The sequence below is a fragment of the Tinamus guttatus genome, unplaced genomic scaffold (genome assembly GCF_059628265.1).
Source record: "Tinamus guttatus ecotype Peru unplaced genomic scaffold, ASM5962826v1 Tinamus_guttatus_pri_ptg000150l, whole genome shotgun sequence".
NCBI lineage: Eukaryota > Metazoa > Chordata > Aves > Tinamiformes > Tinamidae > Tinamus > Tinamus guttatus.
In genome coordinates this window covers 16,052,278-16,067,948 of record NW_028288684.1, presented here as the reverse complement: position 1 = coordinate 16,067,948, position 15,671 = coordinate 16,052,278, and positions in this window count along the sequence as shown.

Below are 15,671 nucleotides of genomic sequence, written 5' to 3'. Positions count from 1 at the left end.
GTATAGCATTTTCAAAGTAATCTTGAGGCACAATCTCACACAGAGACATACGTCAACCTGGGGTGGGACAGGTTGAAGCTAACAGTTCCAAGAGGCTCCTCTACAAGAAAAAGAAAAGATTATCCTATAGACGGGAGAGAAAAAAAAAAGTCTTCTTTGGCCACTCTGAAGAAATGTTGCATCCCAGAGCTTTTAAATCTTGCAAACTTATCACACATATCTTGTACAAATAGCAATGAATGTGATAAGAACTTAAAAGAAAAATAAAAGTAGTTCTTTGTTACCATTTGAATGGCAGTTGTGAAGTCTGAAGCTAAGGGACAAAGAAATCTAGTGAAGATGAAGAAATGGATGAGAAGATGAAAAATTCATCGAGAACACTACTGAAAGACTGCTATCAGAAACTGAGTGCATGAGAGCCAGCGGGGTATACATGGTCAGCTTTGTAATAATTAGAAGAATAATGGTTAACACAAGATTCTTGACAAAAAAATTGCAGGAATAATTTTGAGGTAGGATTGAGGAGGTCAGAGGAGAAGAAAATATGGAAAAGACTAAATGTAGAAAGGAAAGCAGAGTCTCCTACAGTACTGGAGACTATATAACTCCCAGATAAACAATGCAGAAGCCTTATGCTGTTTAAGAGGAATTTCCCTGGAAAGAGTTAGAGCAAAATTTCATTGAGCTGCTGTCTAAAATTCTGTTGGACATTGTGTGAGGAAGGAAAGAGAGATAACTTGACTACAGGATGTTCGGGTTTGGGCCTCAGCTGTGATATGCACCTGGCAGCAACTCCATTCACTTAGTGAACTTCCCATGACTCCAGTGGGTGTTTCACATGACTAAGGACGGTCGGCATTGACCCAAGCCCATAAGTCCCTGAGAGGTGCTTCTGCCAGCCTGTCTTCCCAAATGCACCCGGGGGTGATTTATGATAGACAGTTTTCTGTTCTCAGCACTTATGCACTGACCCCAAGGAGAAAAGGACTTGCTGCACCTACTACAGCCTGCGGCCACTTCTATCTCGGCTCCTCCGACAGCCAAGGGACTCCAGATTTGGTCTGACAAATGCACTGGATTCAGGAGGAGCAGAATTTGGGATACTTTGCCTGTGCGTGTGTGTGTCTGCATATTTGAGAAAGGGTGGGAGTCCTGGCATGATCAGAGGTTATGTTGGCCACCGTCCCGTTAAAGCTGGGAATGAAACAATGGCAGCGTTTGCCACGGCCCCCACATCAGCCTCTTCGGAGACAGAATTTGGGCCAGCAGTACTGGGCTGGTGAAGCCTGCAAACCCTGCCTGGAGCAGATGAAACTGCAAGCAGATTGTTTGTGCATCAGTGCTCTCCTTCCCACACAGACATATGTCTGAGGAGAAAAACAATGAAATGTTCAGAGGTAAAAGCTGCTTTTCCAAGTCCTCAAACAAGCACTGATTCTGTTACCTCGAAACTCACATGAAATCCAAGATATTAAAGGTGATGTCCTCTATCCCTTCTGAAGAACTGCTTTAATCCAAGTACAGAAAAGGATGCATTTTGCATAGGAGCATTGGATGGGCACTAGATGAGTGGAAAAGGCAACAGGATGCAAAGTGGGATTTACAGATAGAAGGGTAGAAGGAGCTTCTAGGACATGAAAGATTCACAAAAGATGAAAAAAAAGAGATTTAAAGAGGGGACTCCACATTGTTTGGGGAGGTCTGTGAGTGGGATTGCAAAAGGTGGAAGGAGCAGACGGGTGATGGATATGTTGGAAGGAACTGCTGTGTTAGGCCACTCCAACATCCCTAGGGGGTTATCTATACAGGATTCTCACATCTTGACCCCCTTGATCAGAGCTTCCAGCTTTTCTGCCTTTGTAGGACAAAAAGATTTATTTTTTCCCTGTTTTGCACAGCAGATGGGCATGTTACATTGTGGGGAATAGGACTTTCACTGCCCTGCAGACCCTTTAGTGCAAGTCTTCTATCACTTTAAGTCTCTAAAAAGGAAATAACAACGATAAAAGGTTCTGCTTGGTAAGTCATAATTGATCCTGATTTCATCTTTACAAGCTAGCATCGTAAAGCCGGAGTAGTGGGCAAATACAGGACAGCGGGAAGGCTTGGAAGGAGGGTAAAAATGAAGAGGTTAAAAGAAATGGGTCCATTGCTTCCTGTGCTTGCAGGAATTTTACCATTGAAGTCAGCAGCAGAATTGCATTTACCAGACCATTTCCAATATTGCCGCAGCTTTGGCCAACACTAGTCTGCCTTTAGGGATTTACACAATCTTAGTGTCCAAGTCCCACACTATCTTTAATTTCTAGGGAAATAGCACAGCATTATCTCTGGAGAGGAGCAGGAAATGAAGCACAAGGGGGCTAAATAACCCTGGAAAGGAGTTGAAGTCAGAACTGCCAAGCCCAAGGTACTTTAGCCCCTGCTTTAGCCATCAAACCAACCTGCCTCTCTTGAAAGTCTTGCAGAGGTGCTTTAAAGTCTTCCAGGTTCTAGCCCAGCCCCACAACTGGAGAAAACCCTGGAGAAATGGCAAACAAGCAGCTCTTCCAGGCAGCCTGACCTCAGTCCTTCCTGAGGCCGGCTCATCTGTTTCTGGAGGGGCTGCCAGCTGGCGAGGTCTGGGCTCCTTCGCACAAGCTGGCGCAACCCAATGGGTGAATCAGCCCGCTGAGGAGCTCACAGCGAGGATAAACAGCTCTGGGGCTGGAGAAAACTAAATAGCTGGAAATTAATGGGAAAGGAATTGCAGGAGAAAACTCTTGCAGTCTACTGTACATCTGCTAAGCCTCAGACTGTGCTGTGGTGATTGCTGCAAATGCTGTGACTGATTAATAATGTTATTGCAAATGCTGAAGGCCAGATAAGATGGAGGAGAAAATATCTAGCTTGCTTGAAAATGGGATTTTAACAGAGTTAAGGGACTGCCAGCAGAGACTGGGTGAAAGACCAAGTGTGTCTCTAATGCTAGTTTGTGCCCGAGGAGCTCCCTGGGCAGGATGAAATGGCGCTAGGCCTCTGAAACACACGCAGGCTGCAAACCAGTTCCCTGTTTCCAGGAAACCAGAGGACAAGTGCTTGACTAAAACCAATTTCCAACTTCCCATGTTTTGTCATCCTCTTTCTGAGAATGGAAAAGTCAGGACAATCTGCAAGGGAAGCGCTCCATATTGGTATGGGACAAGCATTTATGTGCACATAACCAAGGAAAAAAAAAAACCCAAATGCAAAACAAAAGAAAAAGAGAAAGGATGGATGGCAAGAAAGAAGTTTGCTCTTAGCTGCCAGCCACCCCAATCTGGTCTCTCTTCCGAAGCATTGTCATCTGCCAGCAGCATCAGCAGCCTTTGGTCAACAGATCTGCTGCAGATGGGGCCTCTTCTGCTGGCCATATTTGAGGAGCTAAAAGAACAAGGAAAGCATAAGCAGATGCTCTCCATTTAAAGCCGTTCTCCAGTGCGTGCTGGTGTTGCTGCTCACTGTTGAGCTGCTTCCCCTTCCACAGCCTTGGTTGTAGGTGTGACTGTTGAAGAAAATTTCTCATACAAGCTGCCAAGGGCAGCCCAGCTGTGTGCTGTACACTGCATATCTGTGGACAACTCCACACAGCCACCAGCAGTCACTGCAAAGTCTCCACTGCTGTTTTTATGCTCCTTAAAGAGGCCATGCAGAGCAGCTGTAGGAAAAGCAAGCCCTGTTTCCCTCACTTGCCAAGCACATTAGCAGACATGCTTCCTCTTTGCTCTGCAATTTCGTACAGCTTCCCCCAAGAAGAAAAAATAAAAGCCAACAGACCAAAATGAAAGACAAGCCCAAGGCTAGACACAACCAGCTAGTAGTTATAGGTCCACCCGCCAGGGAAGCTCCTTGCCCCAAGCACCTCATGACATCTCAGAGATGCAGTGCAGGAGAGCCAACCAAGGGCATGTGGTCGGAATAGGGATGGGACAGACGTGCTACTCGTGTTGCTCAGCAGGCCTGTACAGAGGGCTGCAAGTGCAAGGGAGGACAAATATCCCTTCCAGCCAGGAGCATGGGGCACATGAGTGGAGGCAGAGCAGGATTTCTGCCCTAGCCTCCAGCTCTGACCTCAAGCATCCTGTTTTTGTAGCACTTCCACCATCTCCTTAGTGGCTTTGCTCGATAGCATTAAGATTACAGACTTGATAAGTATTAAGGTCCTTTCTAATGTGGAAGGCTTGGAGAAACATCTGGTTCTACTGAAATCAGTGGGAGCTTTTTCCCCTCCTCTTATCTGTAACAAGCTCAATATCACTCTGTGACTGCATGAATACATGGAGGGGCAATAAACTGTTTTAACAGCAGCCACTGCACTATTGAATCATTTTTACTTTTCAAGCTTTTATGTGCCTCTGCATCAGTGTCCAGTAAAGCCAGAAAGGGTAGGATATAAAGGAGAGAAGGGCAGAAAAAGGGGTCTGAGATTATAATCTCAGAAACAGTTTGTCTGGTCCATGCAGTAGTATCCTAACATAACATGTCTCCACATCCTCCCCCTTCTTATAATTAATTTTTAATCATTCAAGCAAGTTATTACATATCCTGTAAATCTCTTTTCACAAATTTTGCTTTTAATGAAACCCTTGTTTGCTTTCAAAAGAAAGTTGGTCTAGGGTGTGTCAGAGTTTGTTCATAATGTGTTTTGTTCACAGTAAACAGCATTTCCTTTTATTCCCATCCAGGGATGGTATTCAGACATCTGCACTCCACAGAAAATAGTGACTCTGTATTTACTGCTGAGTTGCCATGAAGTCACTAAGTTTGCTTTTATCCCAGTGGTGCAGGTTTTAGTCCTTTAAATGCATTAACTCCTTCTCATTCTAAATTTTATTATCCTGCCAGCCTCCTTCTTAGTAAAAGCAAACTGCAGGCTGCACCCAATAAATGATTTCACTTAAAGAGGAACATTGAAAAAGCACCCTGTCTTGTCAGCACCAGCACCTTTTAGCCCTGCCTGGCTGCCATAAGCTATAGGTTAATGAGAGCTCCCTCCCTGTCTTCCATCATGGCTGTGCCCTGGTCTGGTCCTGCAACTCAGAGGCTCATCACCTGCGCCAAATTAATCCATATTTCCCCATCGCAGCTTTGTGGCAGAAACCCACAGAAAATATTTTATTGGCATTACTTCTTGGCATGGGTCTTCATATTTATTTCAGGCCGGGGTAGTGAAGTAAAGCACTGCAAACTCTGTGTCCCAAATTCTCCTTTCAAAAAAAGAACCACATCAAAAGCTCTGGAGGCAGAGTCAGTCTCTTAGTTGATACTTTTTCTCGTACAACAGCAAAAGATTTAATCAGTGTTAAAGGCAAACTTGAACTTTGCTGCAAAACTAAAACAGAACTCCCTGGCTCCATATTTTGCTGGAGCTTCGGCCTTGTTTTTGCTGTAATTTAGAAGAAAACATAAACCCACATTTCCCAGCCATGATCACATTTCATGGCTGTAGATGATGCCTGTGAAATATTAACTTCTCCCTATCTTCCCTTCTGTGCGTGGTTTGTACCCACCTCTGCTGGTAGCTTGGACTTTCACTTGGAGAGCTTGCCGGAGAGGCTGAAATGCTTGAACACGCTTTTTAGTGGAACCTCCACTACCCAGAGAAGCTGCAATGATTGTGAATCTCCCCTGCCTAGGTAATTAAAATGGTTCAAAGTTGATCTTCAGCAAGCTCTGTGCAACAGAGTTCAGCAAATGGATGCACGAGCATGTTATTAATATTAGTCAAGTATTTGGGGTGTCTCGTTTGCAGATCTCTGCGTGTTTGGCAAGGGCAGATAAGCATGGTTATCTCCAAGACAGAGAGGGGAAATGAAGGCGGGAGAACTCAAGGGTCACATTTTCTAAAGCATTTCAGACACATACATGGATTTGTCTGAGCAATTAGAGAAGCAAGCTGAGCTTCTATGGTTTAAGAAGCGCTGTGAAAGTAGGACACAGCCCACATGGGCAACAGGATCCTGCTTCAGGGGTAGCAAATCCACCCCTGCCTGAAGAGGAGCTGATCAATCCCCCTCGCTGTAACTCATACACACAACTCTCCTTTCCAATAGCCTGGGTGCTAATGGGCAGCTACCAGACTACAATTAGCTCCAGGTTTGCACTTCTGATTTTTCTCCCTCTTCCTGTCCAACCTGCTCCGTGCTGTGTCTGCACCCCGCTATGCAATAGCTGCCCAGGTTATGCCCTGGGGACAGCCAGCGCAACCCCCTGCACCCACATGAGAGAGTTCCCAGCTTGCAGATCAAGAGTAAGGGCAAGAGGTGGTTGCATGTCCCAAAAAAGAGCCTTGTGCAACACTTCAAGCCGCTAAGCCACCAGCTGAACTACTCCAACCTTTGAGAATTAAGGCTGGAGGATCTTGAGAGGATGTCTCACTGCAACAACAGAAATGGCTTCTAAAGGTGAATACAGAATACTACTTCCCTTTAGTGATTTTCAGAGTTTGCATCCTGGAAAACCTACCCTGACTTTTCTACCAATTTCTAACCCACATGAAGTTTCAAAGGAAGGGAGGAGTTTTCACAGAGATGCAGTGGCAGTCTGGTTACAAAGCAAGAGCAAAGTCAGAAGTAGAACTCATCACTCCCTCATTCCCAATCTTAACCTTGCTAAACTCGGAACCAGGCTGCATTTCTTTTCCTAGTGTACAGATATCTGCCATAAAAGACTCACAAAAGCTGACTGGGGTTGCTGTTGCATGCAGATGCAATAGGAAGGTGAACTATCTTCTTATCTTAACAAATGGAAACTGACTTGTAGCATGAATAGAGTGAGCCAATTTAAAGCAGCTTTACAGTCAGTGGAGATGCTTTATTCCTAGCCTGAGCTGTGGGACTGGGAAAGATCAGTTACTACATTAGCATTTCTTGTTGGTATTTGTCACGTCCATATTTATAAACTACCCATCACCCACAGAGATGTGTATAGTTCCTTCAGAAAGCTGGCTGGATTTCAGACAATTTCTTTCTCCGTGTTGTTCTTTGTCTTTCCTCATCTCCAGCGTGGCTGTATTCAGTCTTTACAGATGATTCCTGCTGGTCTCCTTCTCCTCTCCCCTCTCAGAGGGCTACTTGGAGTCCAAGGTGCTGCAAACAAAGCTTATTATCTCCCACCTACAACCAGCAGAAGGGATTTCTGCATTTAGAAGTGCGCAGACTGGTTCTGGGGTGGAAGAAGACACACAAATATGTGAAAGACCAGCAGAGACTGTTCCTGCAAGCAAAAGTGTGGGCTGTTTGATTTTTTTCTGTACCATTGCTCATAAGCTAATGCTTTCCAGTAGGTTGTGATGTCTTTTTGCCTCTTGCAGTTCTTCCTATTTGATCCTCAATACTTAATATATACACTTTTTTTTCCATTTTCTTCTCCCTGTCCCATATGCACTGCTGTTTATTTTATTAGACTCTTCCACATTGCCACCTCCAGTAGGCTCTTTTCCCCCAACAGAAGAGCATAGAAGGGAACAGAGTAGCTAGAAGACATGTGAGCTATGCACAAAGGTCTAGAGTCGGAGTCAAATTACTCTGAGCCATCATCCTCTTCCATGAGGTGTACAACCCTGCCCTGCTATCTCACACCACCCCTCCAGAGAGATGTTTCTATCTCGATGTCTAGCAGTGTGCCTGGAGCAGAACCTGCCCGATCCCTGCTGGAAACACAGGTTTAAGACTTACGTAGAAATAGTTACCAAAACCCACCTACTCTAGGATAACTGTATGTGCCAGGGCTGCATGAGTTGAAGGAATGACTTGAAGGAGAAGAAATCTATCTCACCTCTGCATCCAGTTAAGTGTTTGCAGGAGAGCAGCTACAAAGGGGCAGCTAAAAGAAGGTAACCCAAAGGCTTCATCCTGCTGGTACATCAGAAATGCCGAGCTTTTACACAAATTCCATGTTGATCCAGCCTTTCTCTTCTCCCTCAGCCCTACTATGGAAAATGTCTAGCACTTTGCCTTGCTCTAGTCTGTTCTCAGTTTGCCACCTTTCCATCTTGCTTCCTGGGCTCTAGACTTAGAACCACGTGTTTCTACTTCCCCCCCGCCTCCGGCCCAGGCCTTCTTTATTTTCAGAGCCCCTCTCACCCTTCTTTTCTAGTGCAGTCCATAGAAAGCATTGAAATATGGTCAGCTCTATGCTCCCTGCTAGAAATTTTTGCTAAAAATGAAAAAAAAATCACGATGTCTGATAAGTCTGAAACTTATTAGAGCCTATTGGAAGTGGTTAGTGGAAGAGTCAAATAAAATAAGTTACTTAAAACACTGAGATGATTGACGGAAATACTGTCTCTTACTAAAAGCCACTCCCCCTTCCCTGTGTTGGACTGTGGTATTGGCTGTAGGCATGGGAAAGAGATGTGACTGCTGTACAGTGGCATGAGCAGTGCCATGCCTGGGTTCATGCTCCTGTGTGCCTCGAGCTAGGAGGACATCATGACCCTGAGTCCCATGTTTCTTCCACTGTCACTTGCCTGAGAATTTTATAGTCACCAACTGATGGCCTGATGAGTTTGAACTCCATGAAGCTGAAGAAGGGTTGAAAAGAGAGCCCCAGATGTGATCGCTAACATTGTTCAGCACTATGGCTAAGCCACTACTCTTTGAGCATGGCCAGAGCTTTGCATCTGACAGCACAGCAGAACATCTTTGAAATTATTTTTAAATGCAAATATGCAACTTTAGTTTACCTTGTATTTGAGATTTGAGACAGTTCTACTCCACCGACAGTTCCTGGGTTGGGTGCTCCAATGCCTCTACTGTAGACACATAAAGTGTAGGAGCAATCTCTCAGCTGGTCCTACAGGGAAGCAGGTTTTGTAGTCCCAGTACTTAGAAGGTCTTGGTTGTTCCTTTCCTTCTTGACTCCTTATAGTCTGGAGGATCTGCTGAACTTTACTGTATTAGATTCAAGTGGACGTTTGAACCTAGTCAGCCCAAAGGCAGCTCAGGGACTGTGATGTGGGGCTCTGCACAGTGCTCAGCCAGGGGGATTACAGTCTGCAAGCGATGGAGGAAGAACCACAGAGTGGTGACACTGTCACCTACAGCACCTGACAGGCCTATAGCAAGTCAGCAGAGCAGCTACTCGCTTAGAGCCTTCAGTTATTAGAAAAGCACTTTTATGGTGTGGACAGAGCCCATAGGATAATGTTTTTCTCACTTTTATTTGGTTTTAGACATTGCGAGTTGTGTGTGAATCCTATCGGACTGTCTGATCCAACAGCAGCAACATCCATGGAAGCAGCTCATCAGCGCAGTGAAGCCTGGGGTGATGGGGATGCCAGATCACTGCAGCTTCATTGCACTGGGACCTGACTGCTGCCTAGACTGAGACCAATGAATGGCATCAAGTCACTACTACAGGAATGGAGCTTCCTAACAATGTGTGAGGCTTGGTGTCCAGGCCAAAGAAAGTCCCTCCAACATGCAAAACACAAGGACAATTTTTAGTAGACAGCTTAGTCAATGGGGTCTCTAAAACCCAGCCTCTTGTGTGAATCAAATTTCCAACTGCTTCATAAATACGTCGCCAATGGGAGGCCTTTAGAGCAAGCGTATTGTAGTTTCCTGACATTTTCGTTCCTTTATCTTGACATTTCTGAAGGGCACAGGAGGGGTAAAAAAAGAAACAGCCGCTCCCAGGGCACCATATGTTTTCAATTCCGTCCTGCAGTGGTGTAATAGATGGCCTTATTATAAATATGCAGCAGTTTTCCAGATGAGTCTCCCCCGCCCCCCTTAAAATGACCTGATACAACTGCACAAAGCTGGTTGGGAAAGGGAAGGAGAACAGGCAGGAAAAGTCCTTGGAGCTTTAGGCACCAATTTAGAACAAGCTGATGTACTACATTAATATTCAAGTTACCAACCAAGGCCCTGATGCTGCAGATATTTAGAGAAAAGCTACTTAACTCAGGCAAGCAGTTGCACACTGATCATTTGACAGAAGCTCCCAGCCTCCATATACTGTTTCCTCCACTCCTCCATTCCTCCTGCTGCTTTTTCTTAGGCTCTCTCCTGCTTTCTTAAAGTCTTTCTGTAGATGATCATTTCTGTACAAGGCAGCATGTGGGTTGAGCAATTGCTCTTAGCAACTGTTATTTATCAGGAGATTTTCACATAGTTCTTTCTGTAAGGGATCAAAACTCTTGTAAGACTTTGTTCTTCTTTAAATCAACCAAACAATCCCCCACGGAATTGATATAATATAATATAATATAATATAATATAATATAATAACCTCATTGGTTAGAATAAGCACGGTCTATAAACCAATGCAGCTGTGGCAAGCTATAAAGATGTCTCAGCATTTAAGAGGTTACTTGATTCCTGTCTGTCATCTGGTTATTCTAGGCATGGTTATTATGACAATTACCTTACACATCCCTGTTTTCAGTTATTTATAACATAGTCCAAGTTTAACTGTCTGGGCAGTATTTTTCTGTGCTCGATGTCACATGTGTGCAGGGGTTAATTTCTGTGAGAATTGGTGATAGAATAAAAATATATTTCTGGTAGCTGTTTTCTTGGAGAAAGTCTAAGCAGACTCAGGTTTTGGATTGAGGACTTAACATTTGCTATGTGAATGACCTATCTGTCTGGATGGATCTTTGCTGTCATGCCATGGAAATCCACATAGTTATTTTTTTTCACATCTTGGCCAACTATGCTGCAGAATTCACATTATAGTGCCAGTAAGCAAACTAGCTGAGACATTAGTGGAATAAAAGATGGGAGAAAAATTCCCACTTTAAGATCATATAACATTTCATCAAAGCAGCAGTCTGTAAAGAACAAGGAAATCTGTTGACAGATTGATTTCATATTAGTGTTTTGCACTTGTTCAGCAGCTTTCATACCAGGCTCTGAAAATACTTGTTGATATTTGGTAAACTGAGGCACTGAGAGATCATAACAGCCTCCCACAGAACCCTGAGCATGCTGGTGACAGCACTAGGGAAGAGTCCCAAGATTCCTATTGTCCCAGCCTTCAGACAAGCTTTGCAGGTTGTCTTACTCATGGGGACCCAACCACAAGACCAACAAGCATCCATAGGTGTATCAAGTAGCTCAAAGCAACACAATACACACGTATGTGACTGTATTGGCAAGGCCCCACATGAGCACAAAGGAAGCCGAACTGGCCATCTGAGACACATCAAGCATAGGGAAGAAGGAGCCAGGGGATTTCTTGCCAGAGGCTTTCCCACAACGCTGTCCAAGTGCAGAGGGAGTGGACAAGATTTCTCTCCCATAACTGCGGACTGTGAGTGGGCATACGTCCACATCTGAGCTTGTGGCTCTTAGAGCCAGCAGAGACAGGGGCAATTCTGGTGTGTAAGTCCTGTCACCCTCATCCAAACATCTGAAATGCGGCAGATGGGTCTCACCCTCAAAGCCTGTGTTTCTGTTTGAAAAATTATATCAGTAACAGCTTTCTTTTTTTTCCCCTCTCTCTTAGCAATTCCTGCGCTAATTACCTGTTAAGATATCAAAAGTGGCCAAGGCCAAAAAAAAAAAGTGTTTGGATTATATTTGGCAAATGTTTCTGGAATTTGACCAAAAGTTAGAAGGGAAGAAAGAGAAGGGGAAGGGAGCAGGGACGGGGAATTGTTGAAAGTGAAATGGCTGAGACAAAATGGGAAGGATGTTTTATAGCAGGACGTAATGAGTATAGTGGTGAACAGGTCTTTGGAATACAGAACCCAAATATATAATGTTCATTGCATCTTAATATCAGAAGAGATTACTTTTATGGCTAACTTAAATCAACTGCTTAAAACTTGTTTTTTCCATTAACGTCTGCCTCAAGTCTAGAAAGTTTGGTGAACTGAGAGGTTATCTCTTTCTGAAACATTAGATACGGCTTTAAGGATACCTACACCAAATAGGTATTTTATAGGAAAGCTCAATTTTCTATGTCAGTAGCTAATATCTCTCAGTAATGATGTATCATGACTTATTTCAAATCCATATTTCCTCAGCTGCAACTTAGAGTCTATGTCTATGAGGATATCAAACCTTATCAAATTGATATTCCTTAGCTGGATTCTTATGAACAAAGATCCAGTCCCTCCTTGTATTTAAGCCAAATAGATTGACATATTTGAATCTCAATATAAAGTATGCTTTCCAGTCCTTTGGCCATGCCTGTTGTTCTCTGAGTTCTCCAGCTTTCAATTTTACAAGATGGAAAGTGGGTTCCAGGCCTGGCACACTTGCCCCAGGAATAATCTCTCCACATCTCCAGGAATCTCTCTCTCCAGATACAGAAGGAAGGTAACCTCCCTAAACTTACCTGAGATACTTTCATTTCTTCAGTCAAGGGCCAATGGTTAGCCGTCTCATAGAAATGGGAGATCAGTTGGTTACTCCTGTCATCCCTTTTTCCAATTTTGTTCATGTTTTCCTTTCCCAGGAATCCACATGTTCTAAGTATGGCTGAACTTTTTCTACCTACAAATATGACCTTACATTTGGCTGTCCGTGATGTACTGTTTCTTTATTCCCAAGAAAGTTAGGTCACTGTGGATCATTGTTATCTGGACTGTCACTCTCTCTTCATTTTTCAGCAGTCCCACTGGCTTTGTATCAGCTGGATATGTTATCAGAAATCATCTGGCTGATTCTAGATCATTAAGAAAACGTCCATTAGACTTGGGCCAATGCAAGACCTTTTCCAGACTTCTACACTAGCACTATCCAATAATGAGTCCCCATTTATCTTTCATTACATTTTTAGACTTAACATTTCAACAATTGTTATCCTTTTAATGTGTATTTTATAGAATTGCGATAATTGTAGTTTTTTTGGAAGAGATATCTGGTAAATCAAGTATTTTAGGGAAGTTACCCTATATTTCTGCTGTTATCCTTCTCGGCTTGGAAATTCATAAGCAATGTCACATTGGAAACTCCAGACCTACGTATCATGAGTCATCTTGATTGACATCAATTACATTAAGCTGTAATTCCTCATAGTAAAGTTCCAAATCAGCAGTTCTCTATTTCATTTGAGCCAAAGTCAGAACTACTGGTGCACTCTTAACCAGGTCATTTCATTTATTCTTTTTCAGTATTAAATAAATAGAAGTTAAGTATATCTGGAATTTTATCACAGCAAAGACACCAAAGAATGGCATATACTATAGAGGAATGTTATTTGTCCTGCATAACTCTGGGTAAATTAATTTTCTCCATAAGTAAATATCCAAACAAACTCATTTCTAAACAGGGCAGAAAGAATGTGCATTTTCCTTTCAATTTAGCAACAGTGCTTCCAGTTTCGTCAATGTATTTTTTTCACCTGTGTCTATACCTTCTGTATCAGTTTTTGCATTTAGTCATTCAGTTCAGGTGAAGAGTCAGTATATTTAAAGGAATTTAAGAAATAGCAACATAGATCATTCAAAGAAAATCCCAAAGGAACAAAGAACAGTGATAAACAAGCAAGACTAGCACAACCAATTAGCAATCCATGAAAGCCAATGAGGGTAACATCTTCCAGAAAGGGGAGCATGTCTATTAAAACAAACCTCCATGGAGGTCCTTCTTACAGAGTTGGAAGTTATGGAATCAGGGAGTACAGCTTTCTCTGATCTCGGCACGATGAGGAGGAAATACTTTCACAAGGATTAACTGTTTCGGGACAATGAATCCAATGTGCTGGACTAATGTAGGCTTCCTTTCCAATATTGTTTTTTCCCATTTTCACTTTCTCCCTTTGAGGACTCATTTACCAGCTTGTACAAGGCTACTTCTGCAGTAGCTTAGTGCTCATTTTCTCCTACAACTCAGTGCTGTGAGAATAGTTCTTTCAGTGAGTTCAAACTCAAAAAACCTTTGACTTGCCAAGCTTATGCATGACAACTGTGTGAATATAAAGCAGGCTCCACCTTATCACACTGTGTAGATAATCTGTAGATTCAACTGATGTTTGCTCCAGAGTCACAAGCAGACTTTTTCTTTTTGCTGATATCTTATTTATTTATTTATTTATTTATTGCTATGATGTCTTTACAAAAAAATAGGTCTCAATATCTCTGTCAGCTGCACTTTATGGGAGGAACTTTTCGCTAGGCATTGACCTGTAGGATTTTTTTTTTCCTGGTCTTCCAGAAGCTCATAGATGCATCTTGGGCCACATATAAGCCCAGAAGAGCCTGTTTATTTAGTAGGAAAAAATGTGGGAAAGGGAAAAACGCACACACAAAGGTGAAGCAAATTTCTCCAGGTCACTTAGCGAGTCAGTGATGGAGCTGTGAAAGCTGCATGTAATTGATCCTTGTTTAAGAGTTGTGGGGGGATCTCTTGAGGCCCAATCCATTCTGACTGTAGGACAGGGGCCATAGACCTAATTTATTGAATTTGTCCAGTTCTGAACTTGTTTTTAGCTATTAAACATCACTGTTTCTAGGACAATGCATACCTGTCTATTGGGATGGAGTTACCAAGAATGTCCCCACACATCAAGTGTCAAGAACTGTGACTGCAATTATTCCTTATTTTCCTCAGTGGCAAATAGCAATTGGTTGTGCAGCAGTTGCCACTGATAAATTATACTGCATTTCTCTTGTCATCACAAGCACACAGACACAGTCACAAACACAAATATTTCTAATATCTAAGCCTGGGTAGCATTTATTAGCAAGTGCTGATTTGTTAAGTACCACACCTCCTTCTCAACTCTATGTGTAATTTTTTCCTTTTCTTATCCCACAAAGAACCAGGTTGTGACCAATCTTGACTTTTTTTTTTTTTTATCTTGTAATGCCTCCAGGCAGAAGCTTTTATGCCTGCAAAACTATAAGCATCAGCACAAAACTGCCTAGGATTAGACCTTTTGCCTTTTATGGCAAAACAAACAGGTCTTCTTGAGGTCATATTCAAAATGACTGTGAAAAATGTGATGGGGGAAAGTTTGGCTGCTTGCCATTAGCTGTTCACATGTCTTTGTTCCTGTTGATGAAAACCATACTGATTGTAAGGCTGCCATCCTTGAGGACTATGTACATGTGCACACAGAAACTGTGCAGATAGAAGCTATTTGGAGCAGCAGTGCCAAGCAGGTTTTGCATGCAGCTTCTCACCATCCATCTGGATGAGAGAGGGAACGTGGCACTGGCAGTGCAGGGCCTCCTTCAGCTAGCAATACCCAAAGATTCTCCTTGGCAGAGCAGTTCAGTGTTTTCTTGTCAAATTTATCGCAGGTTCTCCAAAATCTGAAGGTGCAACCCTGATTTCCAGTGCATTAATGAGACTTGCTGATGCAACAGTCCTTCTGGGGGATGTAATTAACAGATGTGTGAGGTTTGGAAATTTGTTATGAAGGTGGTCTGCTGGCTCACAGTTTATTCCTTTGGACTGCAAGTGCCTGCCTCTATGCTTTGTGTAGCTGTTTTTGATCTTCTTGCTGTGATTGTGATGATGGTCCCTCCTCCCCCTAGCAAGAAAAATCCTTTTATCCTCTTTTCTCCCTCTGGATGTTGGCTCCGCTCCCTGGTTTCAGAGGGGTGAAGGGGAATAAAGCTAGAAATTCCTCCAAAAATAGTTTTGATGATTCGGACTCTTCCTGACCCTGTAGGACCTGAGTATATTATCTTCTCTCTAGTTCTGGCTTCACTCCTATATCACCGAAGGGTGAGCTAGGGCTCA